The sequence below is a fragment of the Paralichthys olivaceus genome, chromosome 11, assembly GCF_024713975.1.
Source record: "Paralichthys olivaceus isolate ysfri-2021 chromosome 11, ASM2471397v2, whole genome shotgun sequence".
NCBI lineage: Eukaryota > Metazoa > Chordata > Actinopteri > Pleuronectiformes > Paralichthyidae > Paralichthys > Paralichthys olivaceus.
In genome coordinates, this window is record NC_091103.1 from 8,336,629 (window position 1) to 8,349,090 (window position 12,462).

Here is a 12,462-nt window from a genome sequence, read left to right on the forward strand (position 1 = left end):
CATTCCAACGGGACAGCACCAGCAACTATTATCTATTTATACCCCAGAGACTAACAGAGATCCTGGCTGGTTCACCCAGTAGCACCTTCAGGCTGCCAGTGTTATTCTTGTACAGCTCCGCAGCTCTGGCTCCAGCTGGAAATTCTTCACAGGGATCAATGTATTCCAGAAGTGGTGTGCGTGTGAGTGTGTGCGTGTGTGTGCGTGTGTGTGTGTGTGTGTGTGTGTGTGTGTGTGTGTGTGGTGTCTACTTGTTTTTATATCATGGGGAGACTTAAAACTCAATACATACCAATCCACGAGAACTCATGTCACCTATGGGGACAAAATCGAGGTCCCTACGGGTCCAGTCTGCCAGAGTGTGTGTGTTTACATGTGTGTGTGTGTGTGTGTGTGTGTGTGTGTGAGGGGGGAAGAGAGGTAATATTACGGGGGGATTTGCCTGTAATGCCACAACCTTCTCCTGTCCTCTTTCTCTGTCTGAAGTTCTCCCTGAGGGTTTTAGCAGGTAATATCAACAGCAGGCTGTTCTGAAGTATTTGCCAAACTCCTGGAGAACCATAGATAAAAAAACAATACAAATAAAAATATCTATTTATATTAAATATCCTAATGGCATATTTATTATTATCTAATATAAAATAGACAGAGAAAGTTTTTTTTAATGAATATAAAACATATATGACTATATTTATTGTAGAAAAGTATCTTAATTATTAGATGGTAATAGAATTGATTAATTAATTATTGCTTCACCCAATGTATCATTTATTGAAATAAAACTATTTTATTTTTAAAGGAGATTTTAGCTGTCTTTTGTCAACACAGGGGAAGTATCTGAAAATGTGCTGACTTCTAGGTCAGTCAATAATTGATGAAAAAGAAGCATGAAAGTTTTGTATTATTCCTGATGTTGTGGAAAAGACTTGGAGACAGCATTTAGGTCAAACAGTGACTAAGATAAAATGGAAAAAGTCCAGCCAAAACACATTTCAGAAGCTATATTGATTTTGTTTTCTGAGGGTATATGTGTCTGTGTTACAGGACACTCAGACTTAGTGACCACAGTACATAAAAATCCTCGCTACGGCCATGCCATGTGTGTCCATTTTTTTGTTTTTTGTTTTGCAGCTGGCATTGCATGATATCACTGTGGCCATTACTGGGCCGGTTTATTAGCTGTGGCTGTGAGCCAGGACATGGAGGCGCTTCGGTCGCAGTCGGAGCCACATGAATCGATGCAGGTACAATAATGCTGGTCACAAGGGTGACACTCTGCAACAAGCTCTGATGTTGTCAAAGAAGCGGAAAGAGATGATATTTAGAGCATTTATATGTTTTATTGGCAAAACTATCACTGTATGTTGGAATCTACACTGGACTTTTATGTTAACACCCATTTTTATGGAGTAAGTGAAATAGTAAGAATAAGAATGAGTAACAAAGGAAAGAGGGAAAATATTAAGATGAGCTATATAAAAAAAAAAGCATGGGACAGTCTTATTTCATGCAGGAAGTTTGAATCATTAAATTAGCATGCAATGCATTTTCTCTATAAATTGAACTCGATTTTTTAAAGCCACAGTGACTGACCTGTGTTAACATGAGGTCTGACAGTGGTGAGGGTAATACAACAGCAATTGGTAAATAACTAGTTCCTCTGATTTAAACTGCACTAAGCTTTTTCTAGCACGCCACTAGTCCCAACAGCTGTGTGTCGCCATGGCAACCGGTTGTCAGGCCAAGATCAGCACAGTTGAGTTTTCGGTCTTGGAAAAAAAAAAAAAACGAAACATAAGCAGGGAACAAACAAAGACTCCAATGACACAACAAGGCAGATCGGCACTAACACACACATGCAAATCATCCTCCTGCAAAGTCTGCATCTCATGCTATTTTATCATGACAGTGCAGTTAAATTGTATACCTCACAGAATGCATGAGGAGATTACAGCTGTAAAATCTTTTAAATAAATCACCTTGGAGATAATTGCATCACATCACCGCCATTAAGCCTCTGACATTTCTTTAAATCTTTAATGTGAGTATAATGAAAGGCTAACATTAAACTCAATGTGCTTCTGCCCTGCTGATAATTGACTAAATGGGTGATTATGATTTAACTGAATGCCTGTGAGTTCTGGGGGCTTGAGGGTGACCTGCATGCCTGAGGAGTGTTCTCATAACAGGACATCCTGTGCTCATGCAGCTTCACCTTCATTGAGCTGTCGGGGGCTTGTAGGGGGGTGCAGCAATGTCAGCCTGCCTGTCCACCTCCACCAACGGTGGGATCGATCACTCCCAGAGAAACCCAACCACCACAGCTCCTCCAATTACCGCTGATGGGTCACATCTTCCTGTCAGAGCAGGCGTCAGAGCCGCACGGCTCCTTTCAGAGCCGGGGAGAGAGAGGGAGAGAGAGGATGGAGTGGAGTGGAAAAGAAAGAAAGAACGAGTAAGAAGGGATGTGGTGACAAGCGTGTGCAGCTGGTGAAACCTTCCATGTTGAACTTTGCCAAGACGGATGCTGAACTTAGACATGCCTGTGCATTATTAATATTGACCACTTACACGAGAATAAAGAAGCATTTACTCACCAACTGACGTGCCTGAATTAATCATTGAGCCATACTCAAAGGCACGATGAAGTCTCTTTCATGACAAACCTGGCAATTTTCACTCAAATGACAGATGTCTTCAGAGTGGAAAAGGCCACCAGCTCTGCCATTATCTCTGCTATTATGTGATACAACATCAAAGATTCAGCCGAGGACAGACCTGTGAGGTTTTTACCTCAGCAGGTCACATTCCACATACAAATACCGTAACAGAGGACTATCTCTATTGCACACAGTGTAAACGTGATGTATGAGAGGAGAGATGGGATTATTCTGTGTCTGGGGAATTTCTGCAGAGGATTCTCACAAAGGTGTAACACTCCAAAGATATGAAGATGTAAATATATAAAAAGCAGTTACCATAGTGAATTGTGCAGAAATAAGCAGGAGGTTGCCTTTCTTGCTCTGGGCAATGAGCCTGCCTGTGTAGATGATATTGCTGTGGCATATAGTTTAACTGTGTGTGTGCATGCGTGTGTGTGTGTGTTATACTGTACTTGTGTCTTGGACATTGAATTCATCAGGTGGAAAGAGAATTAGAAAGGACTGTTCCTATGAGGCTCAAATAGCTTCTCAGCTTCTATAATATAAAATATAAAAACATAAAAGCCCCTGCAGCAGTCAGTATATAAGTTCATAAGGTTAGAATTCATGAATCATATAATGGAAGAAATGTTTATATACAATCCCATTCGGTTAAATGTGGGCTACACCCTCGACAGGTTGCTGGTCCATTACAGGGTCAACATACAGAGACAAACATCTATTCACACTCACAATCAATAGCTGTGTCTCAATTCAGGGGAGGTAACCTTGACAGGCTGAATTTGAGACTGGACAAACACATCCTTCCATTCCTGAGAAACAAAGGCTCCAACAAGTGGATCCTTTTTAGGACTAACTTATCCCAGAAGTTATTGCACTATGGTGACAAACCATTTTTCAAAGAGGTAATGGCGCCGACAGACAACAAGATGTACGCTGCTTGAGTCTTAAGACTTTCTTGTTGTATCCAACAACAACTCTGTTGCTAGGCTACAGCTATAAGGGCAGGATAAACTGGTGACGTCAATCATGCAGACAAGACCGTTTAATATCAGTTCGGACCTCGTGAACCGCATCCTACAATTAATCTGTCCACACAACCTGACCTCCACCATGTATTCAGACTGTGGGAGGAAGCTGGAGTACCAGGTCAAGATCCAAACAATCATGGGGAGAATATGCAAACGAACGGATTCGAATGAAGAACCTATTGCTGAGAGGGAGAGAGAGAGAATGGGTGAAAGTGAGTCCATCTCTATATGTGATGTCTTATATTTCGCAGGTTTCCAGTCAATCAATATCCACACCACCCTGTCTCCTCTCTCCCTCCATACAGTCCTCCGGCTTCTTTGTGTTTTGTCGTCCATCCATCACTGCCAGATGCACAGACTTTCGTGGTCAACCCACGTTAGAGCCACCACAGCCCGCGGCACAGTATGAGCTTGTTGAAAAGTGTGTGAAAGTGTGGCTACACCTACGCACGTACACCAGAAAGGCAGATGAACAGTGTTGGAGACACCAACCGCTATGTAGGGGATTGTGCCATGACTCCATCAAGTCCTAAGGGAGTTTGTTGCAGATGTTAATAACACATTAAATGCATCACTCTGTTGCTAGGTGACCTTATTAAATGGGAACACAAACTTACCAAGACCTAGGAGGAATATGACCTGAACTTGAAGGAGCACACCAATGATTTATCTTTACACTCCTGTAACATTGTCTCACTGGTGAAGGACAGTAAACAGCAGGTTTGAAATCAGCTATTAAATGCATTCCTCATGCAAGGTGCCAACAAATGTCAATGTCAGAGTTCTCTGGTTGGGCTCACTAACAAAATGAGCAATTCAAAACAAAGTTATTTGATGCACATAAACATTCAAGACTTATTGTAAAGAAGAATGCAGCAGTGAAGGTAGTCAACACCCCCCAACCTCCTTTCAGTCAGAGGTTGTTCTTTTTTTTTAAACTTTAATCCCAGAATTTACATAAACGCTGCAGCTGCCAAATCACCATCGCAAAAACATTTACATGGTTACTTTAAAGGGTATTAAAGAAAATGTGATTTGTTTTCAGTTTAAGTAATGAATCTACTTCTTTTTATGGTTTAATTTGTCTTTAGATAGATGCATTTCTGTTTCAAGAAGCCATTGTCATCAAGAAAGGGGGTTCGGACACCAATTCTGTTTGCCAATAACAGTTACAGCTAATGACTAATGCTGTTATATGAATAAACATAGAACAGCAGATAGTCAGTTGTGGAGTAACTAAAGAAATGTGCTTAAAACACTTTCCACAACTTGTGTGGCATCAGTCTATCTTCAAAATGACCCCCATCCCTTGCTTTCACGATGTTCCTCCTCCGCAGCCACATTCAATTCAGTGTAGTAACCATACAGCAACACAACCATTGCAGAAAAGACACATCTTGGGTTTTATCTCTGAGCTTTTAACCCCTGTGAGCACTCGCACAGCTTGAGCTCCTCTGCCTCCTTTGGTCACTACAGTCTAGAGGCTGACAGTTATTCTAGTTTGAGCTTTTTCCATCAGTCTCACCCTGCACTGAATGACCTGCTGTGCAACTACGTGTCCTTTAACAAAGAATAAAAACACATTTTTTGAGTCTTGAGCCTGTTTTATTTACATGTTACATACATGTATCATAGCTCTTTTCATTATTATGTATAAACTGTTTCTCTTTTTAACAGGATGTAGTTGTGGGGTTGTAAAAATGATGATACATGGACACTTCCACCATGAGACCTTGAGACTTGAATCACAACATGCAATAGCAGTGGTGTTAGGGTGTAGGTTTGAACAGGTCTTTCAATCTCCATCATGTCAAAGTAGAACAAGACAGTGTGATGAAGGAGGAGGGTGTGTGTGTGTGTGTGTGTGTGTGTGTGTGTGTGTGTGTGTGCCAGCAGCCAATTTTCTCCTGCTCTAACTTATAGCTTCTCTTCCTCCCTAACTCATTCTCGTCCTCTGCCACCACCACATCTTTTCTGTCTCTGGTCAGACTGGGTGTGAAATCATCCCCGTCAATCTAACAATAACCGAAGGAAACAACCAGTTGTAAACCAGTTGGAAAATATAATTCTCCAGTCCGAGCAAGTTTGGCAACACTGGCATAAATGCTGAGGCTAGTTTTATTCAAGCTAATGTGAGTGGCCAGTGACACCAGTCATGGAAAAAGCATGCAACACGCCCTCATGTGCACACTCAATGATAAGTCCACAGAGTACACTGACTGACAGGGCTGGTAAAACTTTATGGATTTTTTGATGGACCACTGACAGGGTGGTCCACCAGGATTCGTCCTGGTATCTTCACTGGCCAGTGTGACCAGGAAGTGGAGGGGGAGGGCCTGTGCTTGTTTCTTAAGACAACTTTCTGTTAATTGGCTGCTGGCATTTTATTTCTTACCTCAGCCAAGGAGGTTATGTTTGGTTGTTTGTTTGTTGTTTGTTGGTTGTTTGTTGGTTGTTTGTTGGTTGTTTGTCTGGAGGATTACTCAAAAACTACCCGACAGATTTCCATGAAACTTGGTGGAACAATGGGTTTATGGTCAAGAAAGAAGTTTTGAGTATATACAGACAAAGGGGCAGATCCAGAAAATGTTTCATCAGTTTTGCTATTGTTAGATTGGGGTGTTTTCTGAAAACTTATAGGGGACTGATATCGATGAGTGTTTGAAATTTGGTACAGATTTAGGGCTAGAAACCTGTAACTACCAATGGGGAACTGGGTTAATGTAGATTCAGCAGTAGTTTTAGAATATATTTCCAAATGAACATGAAGGATTTGGGGCAGAAATAATGGGGACTGTTGTGCCATGCACTCTAATGAGTAACATTGTGTATGGCTTTGACATTTGGCCAATTCTTCCACATTGCCCTTCAAAATTACGGAAGCTATATTTTCAATTAGACATGTAATACCGAATACCCACGTTGACATTTGAGATATATTCCAAGATTAGCTGAGTATAATTTACATATGAAGATATTATATCACATTTCAAACAGCATATTTTGTTTGCATATTTAAAATGTTGGCCTTGCTCTGAATTTAGAATTAATTAAGAACATGGGGGATACATCAACATTATACATGTTTTAGGAGCAATCTTTTCACATGGATACAGTGCATTAAAAATATGATTTTTTTAACGTTATAAAAGATCTGGACATCAACTGGGTTTTGTATAAACACAATTATCATTGAATACCGTTGTAGAGAGGGCATAGCTGTAGGATTTACGGTTGTAATTGGAGTATGCAAAGCTGCATGTAAGAATATTGATCTTCTTTAAGTAAACAGCTTAGTAGAAGTACTGTCCTCCTCTGAGCAAGGGCAAAAACTAGAATATTTTGTGCAAGTAAACATAAAAGTGCATTTTCCCAGCTTGGTTCTGTTATTGTTATTTGGCACCACCGAGCATGTTTTAAATCCTACTGTTCAGGTCGACAATCTGCGAGTCAGCTGGATCTACAGAAGGGGCCATTCCCCATGGATTTGAGATAATTACTTTCTTTCCATATGACAACCCTATTGAATTTAGATTAGACCAATAACCTGCAACGCTGCGTGCCCTCTGCATCGCTCCTTGTCAATAGGTTGTTAATGTCCTCGACCCTTGTCTCATTTTTCCTTGCGTGGCATCAGCTGGTCCCTCTCCACAACCGCGGCGGCTGCCCAAAGGCTAGTACGACCGGCACTGTGGCAGATGAGGCACACAGAGGAAGTCTCATCAATAATTGAGAGTTGTAGCTGCGGGAGTCCTGCAAAGGAATTGTGGTGGAGTAAGTGAGAAGTGCAGCTGGTGTGTTTGTTCTTCTTCTTCTTCCTTTGAATGGACATTTTGAAAATGAGGCCCCCCAGACGGCATACATATGAGGAAGATGTCTATTAATAGCTGATAGGCTGAATAAGTTGTCAAGCTGCTGCTATGTTTTAGCATATATGCACATTTTCTTCACCAGTTCATCCCTAGAGAGCAGGACGAAAAAACACTTATTAATAATAAAATTTAATTAAATAAATATTTATATAATAATACATATAAATGCATTCATTACAAAGCAGTGCAGGTGGTTGTCAACTGTATGATGAAAATATGAAATGAACTATCAAGCTGACTTCACCCTGGGTGAAGTCCTAAAAGGCACACCCTGAAAAGGCAAAAATAAATACCTCATTGATTTCGTCTGTCAAGCAGCAGATAACTTCACCTCACTGTGTTCAGAGGAATAGATTCACACGATGATTGTGTCTCCTGACAACTGTCCAGATGTAAACACAAATTCTATCAGCAAGGCTCAGAGAATGACCCAGAGGCTGTTATAGAATGGCAGCGTCTCCTCCCATCTGCCATCCTGCTCATTCCCTTTCTTCAATGCCCCTCATTGTGTCAGGAAGAGGAGGCCCATTCTTACACTCACATCTCTCGTGCTCTTGTTTCTCCAGGGGCCAGCCCTGAGGACGTGAAACTTGTCGGGAGAGTTTGGATGCCACCAGTGACACTGTTTTTTACCACCTTGAGTCGCACGTGTCTCCGCTCTCCAGACGGGTGCCAATCAAGGCCGGCTTGAGGCGAAGAGTTGTGACAGTTTGCGACAACTCAGACGCAAAAAAGGAAAGGAATACACTGGAGGCGGGGCCTGCGCTTGCTGCAGACGAGCAGAGGATTGCTTGTGAGTATCCTATTGTTCTCATTGTTGTTGAGGGGAACACATCCATACCACCGACCAGGGCAATGCTACACATTCTCATAACTATTGAGTTTTACCAAAACAACAAACAAGAAATGGAGTTCAGAACTGGAATGGAGAATAAAACCTGTTAGAAGAACACATACTTTATTGATCCCCCAAGGGGGAAATTCTTTTTACACTCATTTTTTTAAATGTATTTATACATGCAGTTTTTAACCCACAATTCCACACACACACACAAAGGGCTCATAGACATGCAAATATAGAGAGAGATGGTAGAGTGATGGGCCGCCCCGGAGAAGCGCCCTGCGAGCAATTGGGGGGTTTGGAGCCTTGCTCAAGGGCACCTCAGCAGTGCCCAGGAGGTGAACTGGCACCTCTCCAGCTACCAGTCCACCTTCCATACTTTTAGTCCATGCTGGACTTGAACTGGCCAGCCTTCGGTTCCCAAGCCAAATCTCTATGGACTGAGCTTCTGCTGCCCAGGAGGAGTAGGAGTTAGGAGCAGTATGTTCCTATACCCAAAGATATTTTAATATATATATATGTATACATTTTAAACTGAAAGCTGGGATGACCTTGACTGTCTTGCTTTGCTTTTTTTTCACTGACATCCCATGTGAACAAACACTCAGCCGCCTTATTCATGAATTTCTTTTACACAGCAGCTCAATATAAAACTCCCTGCAAGCATCAAGCAAGGGGTTAGAGATAAAAGTAGGATGCAGGTGATATAGCACCTCCGCTCCCCATTTTTCCCAGCTCCTCTTTGTCTCTTTCCATCATGGCAGTCTTTCTGCTCTCTGTCCAATGGACGTTCAATTTTCACCAGGAAAATCCAGCAGAGGAATTAGGTGGAGGACAGGTGCAAAATGATGTGACACATCCACTTACCCCTGCTGTCTGTGATCCCCCCTGGCCTCTGATATTATTAGAGGTTGATATATATATATATATATATATATATATATGTGTAGGCATATAGCATTGGAGTAATGGGAAGTAGGTTGGGGGAGGGGGAGGTGTGAGAGCTCAAGCGCTGATGACAATGCAAATGATGAGAGTTTGAAAGACAAACGAAATGATGAGAGTTTGAAAGACAGTTTGATTATTGGCCATAGTATTTTAACCATCCAAGGCAGACTTACCACAGACTACAAGTGTGATTTAGAAAATGAACAGGAATTATTCTTGAACCAGAGCCATTCTCAGAGTGTGCAGTAACTGTTATACTCTATAGGCTCTGTTGTCTCCTCACTACCAAAACTGGTAAAAGCCAGGTTAGGCTGCAGCTCTACACTGCACATGGATTACATCACCGCTTCAACTTTATGTCCATGCCTGATATTCATGAAGGATTTAATTCAAAAGTGAGACACTCTCGTAAAATGATTAATAATATGGAGACTCCCTTACATCTCCTGCATTAGATTCAGTGTTGTTTTATGCAATATTCTTACAGTCAGCTGTGCGTTAGGGCGGCTGCCTGGCTCGTATGTAGGCATGATATTTACAGTCTCACCACCAAGTTCACAACACGCAGCGTATGTTATGTAAAGATTTATATAGCACCACCAACCCCTTTAATTAGCGTGAGCTGAATTAACACCGACTAATCAACATAGCAGCCCCTCATCATAGATTTATAGACAGCCAGGATCGCTGTCAGGGTGAAATTAACTCTTTCAGTGTCTTGGCAAATGTTAAAAGATGGCTGGCTGAAACACACTCCCCCTGTCACACACACACACACGTATATGCAGATGAGACTTGTCTGTTCCCTCTGGCTGTCTCTGCAGAGCTGTCACACATGCTGCGTCTTGGAGCACCAGGAGACCGGGGTTGACTTGAATTAAACTGAGAGGATGTCCTTTCCAGATCTGCAGAGGGCCACAGAGACACATCTGCCCCCAGAGAGATCCAGTCAAAAGGACAGAGGGACAGAGAGAGAGAGAGAGAGAGAGAGAGAGAGAGATGAATAGAGGAAGAGAAGACAAATAAAAGAGGTTGGAGATGATGTGGAGAAAAGGATAATGAAAAAAGAGGCAGGGAGAAATTGTCTGTGAGAAAGAGGGATGGAAGATGGGATGAGGAAGGAGGGGGACACGAGAATAAGAGGGAGAAAGGGAGATAAAATTGTGTGTGTGTGTCTGTGACACAGTTTGACAGAGAAAAAAGAGGGAGCATAAGAGAGAAAGCTCAGAGACCACCAGACACACCGAGACCATAATTCCTATTTTTCCCTCTGCTCTGACCAGCGCTGGCCAAGAGTCTTACAGATAATATATATCCATCCCTTATCTATACTGCCTGTCCTCAGATGGTTGTGAGGAAGGTTAAATACTTGTGTTTAAAATGATAAGTCCGTGGCAAAATTGTAATTTAAATAGTAGATTTTGTCATCATTTGAGCAAGGTGTTCTTATTCTGTGACCTTAAATCTGCAGGATCTGGAGGCCAAAAATGTTCAAAATTAAATCTGGTCAACAGTTTGAAATGTTTGGATAATGGAAAATTCTGATTTCATTCTGTATGCAGAAAATGAAATAACAACACAAGATGTGCCTCAGTCTTTCTCAGCTATAGCATTCAGACTATACCACCTTCTAAACAGCCATGCACATACAATGCAGTGTATATTTAAGCAGATTACAGTCATGTATATCCTGACCTCAGGCTGTGGAGCACATTTAGAATAGAATAGACTCTGATTTCTCTTTCCCACCTACAGGCATTGTTATGAACAATAAGTGCATTCATCGTGCTGTTCTCGCGCAGCTTGCCTCTCCCTTGCCCTCAATGATAAACATACTCGAGACCAAGGTTTTTGTAAAACAAGAAACTGGAAAATAAATTATTAAGCGAGAATGCGCCTTCCCCCTAAAAAAAAGCATCCATTGTATTTTCCCTTTATGCCTGAAAACTCGGTAATCCTTGAACTTCCCTGCCTGGATTTCAGCTCAGCTATGCAGGGTGAGCTCGATACTCTTAACACAGGGGAGATGCCACTCGTCATTGTCACTCCACACATCTGCTGTAAGGTCTCCGCAGCGTTTCTTCAGCGTCTTTGTCGCATAAGCTCTTTGTTCTGTAATGACACAAACCTGCGATGCAGAAATTCTACAGGCGGAGGAGTTATCTCATTTCAATTTCAGGGCATTAGCTGCTGAATCATTCTTAGATTAATGATGAAATTCCAAGCATTACACATAATGATTGTGTGTGATTACTCACACAGAGGGGAAATGAGCACTTCAAAGATAATAATGCACACATTTGGTGGTTTTAGGAAGCGCTTCGATGCATCAGTATTTACTTTACCATCTACACTACAATTACATTTGTGCCCCTGGCAGTTTTCTGTGGTAATTCTCACACGGCAGACAAGCACAAAAACCGCTGAGCTGAATGTCTGTGGTTAAAAAAGTGTCTGCCATGTAAGTGCTTCATGATTGAGTTTTCATGCCTTTTAGTTGAGCCCAGTAATTTCTAAATGGTTTTCAGACCAAGGCAGACCTTTGAACTTGTAATTAAACAAACTACTGACATCCGTGATGATATGGAAATGTGAACAAAAACATGGACATTTTGCCTTTTCAGTTGTTTTGAACCATCTTAAAAGAGCTGATGAAATATACTGTGCAACACAAGCTCTGCGCTGGGATGCAAAATCCAGGGCTTCTGTGCAAGAGCAGAGATTTCTCAGACATGGATATTGCTATATTGTAACGTTAGAAAGAGTAAAGGTGTTGTGCCATGATGCAACTGTTGGCAATCAAAAAAGAATGTCTCTTGACGTTTCCTAGTTGAATGCTGAATTATTCAGTGCATTGATGTTTGCAGACAGTTTGCCAAATCCTGGTGGAAAAACAGGTTTTTTTTAGCACACAAAAAACAAAATCAGCACAGTTGATCATTTAAAGTTCAGTGTTTGAACAACTCCATTTCCCTCAAACCAACATGACCCAAATAAGTGGTTCAGTCTCACAGACATTTTGGGATTTATCCATGTGCCAGCTGGCTGCAGCACGGTATGGTACCTGCACACACTGAGCTCCTGCAGAATTAGATAACTAGGACTTC

At 41.7% G+C, this 12,462-nt stretch overlaps 1 protein-coding gene across 5 annotated transcripts in view; it reads left to right on the forward strand.

Moving 5' to 3' along the window:
• The window catches only part of b3gat1a (beta-1,3-glucuronyltransferase 1 (glucuronosyltransferase P) a), a 75,787-nt gene that overhangs the window by 27,850 nt on the left and 35,475 nt on the right, over nt 1-12,462 (forward strand). For 4 of the 5 annotated variants that reach the window (XM_020094873.2, XM_069534032.1, XM_020094872.2 and 1 more), the window contains exon 2: nt 8,133-8,359. The exons of the other annotated variant lie outside the window; for it this stretch is intronic. The gene's annotated coding sequence lies outside the window, so the exon portion shown is untranslated. The remainder of the gene's footprint in view (nt 1-8,132; nt 8,360-12,462) is intronic. 5 annotated transcript variants of the gene reach the window in all.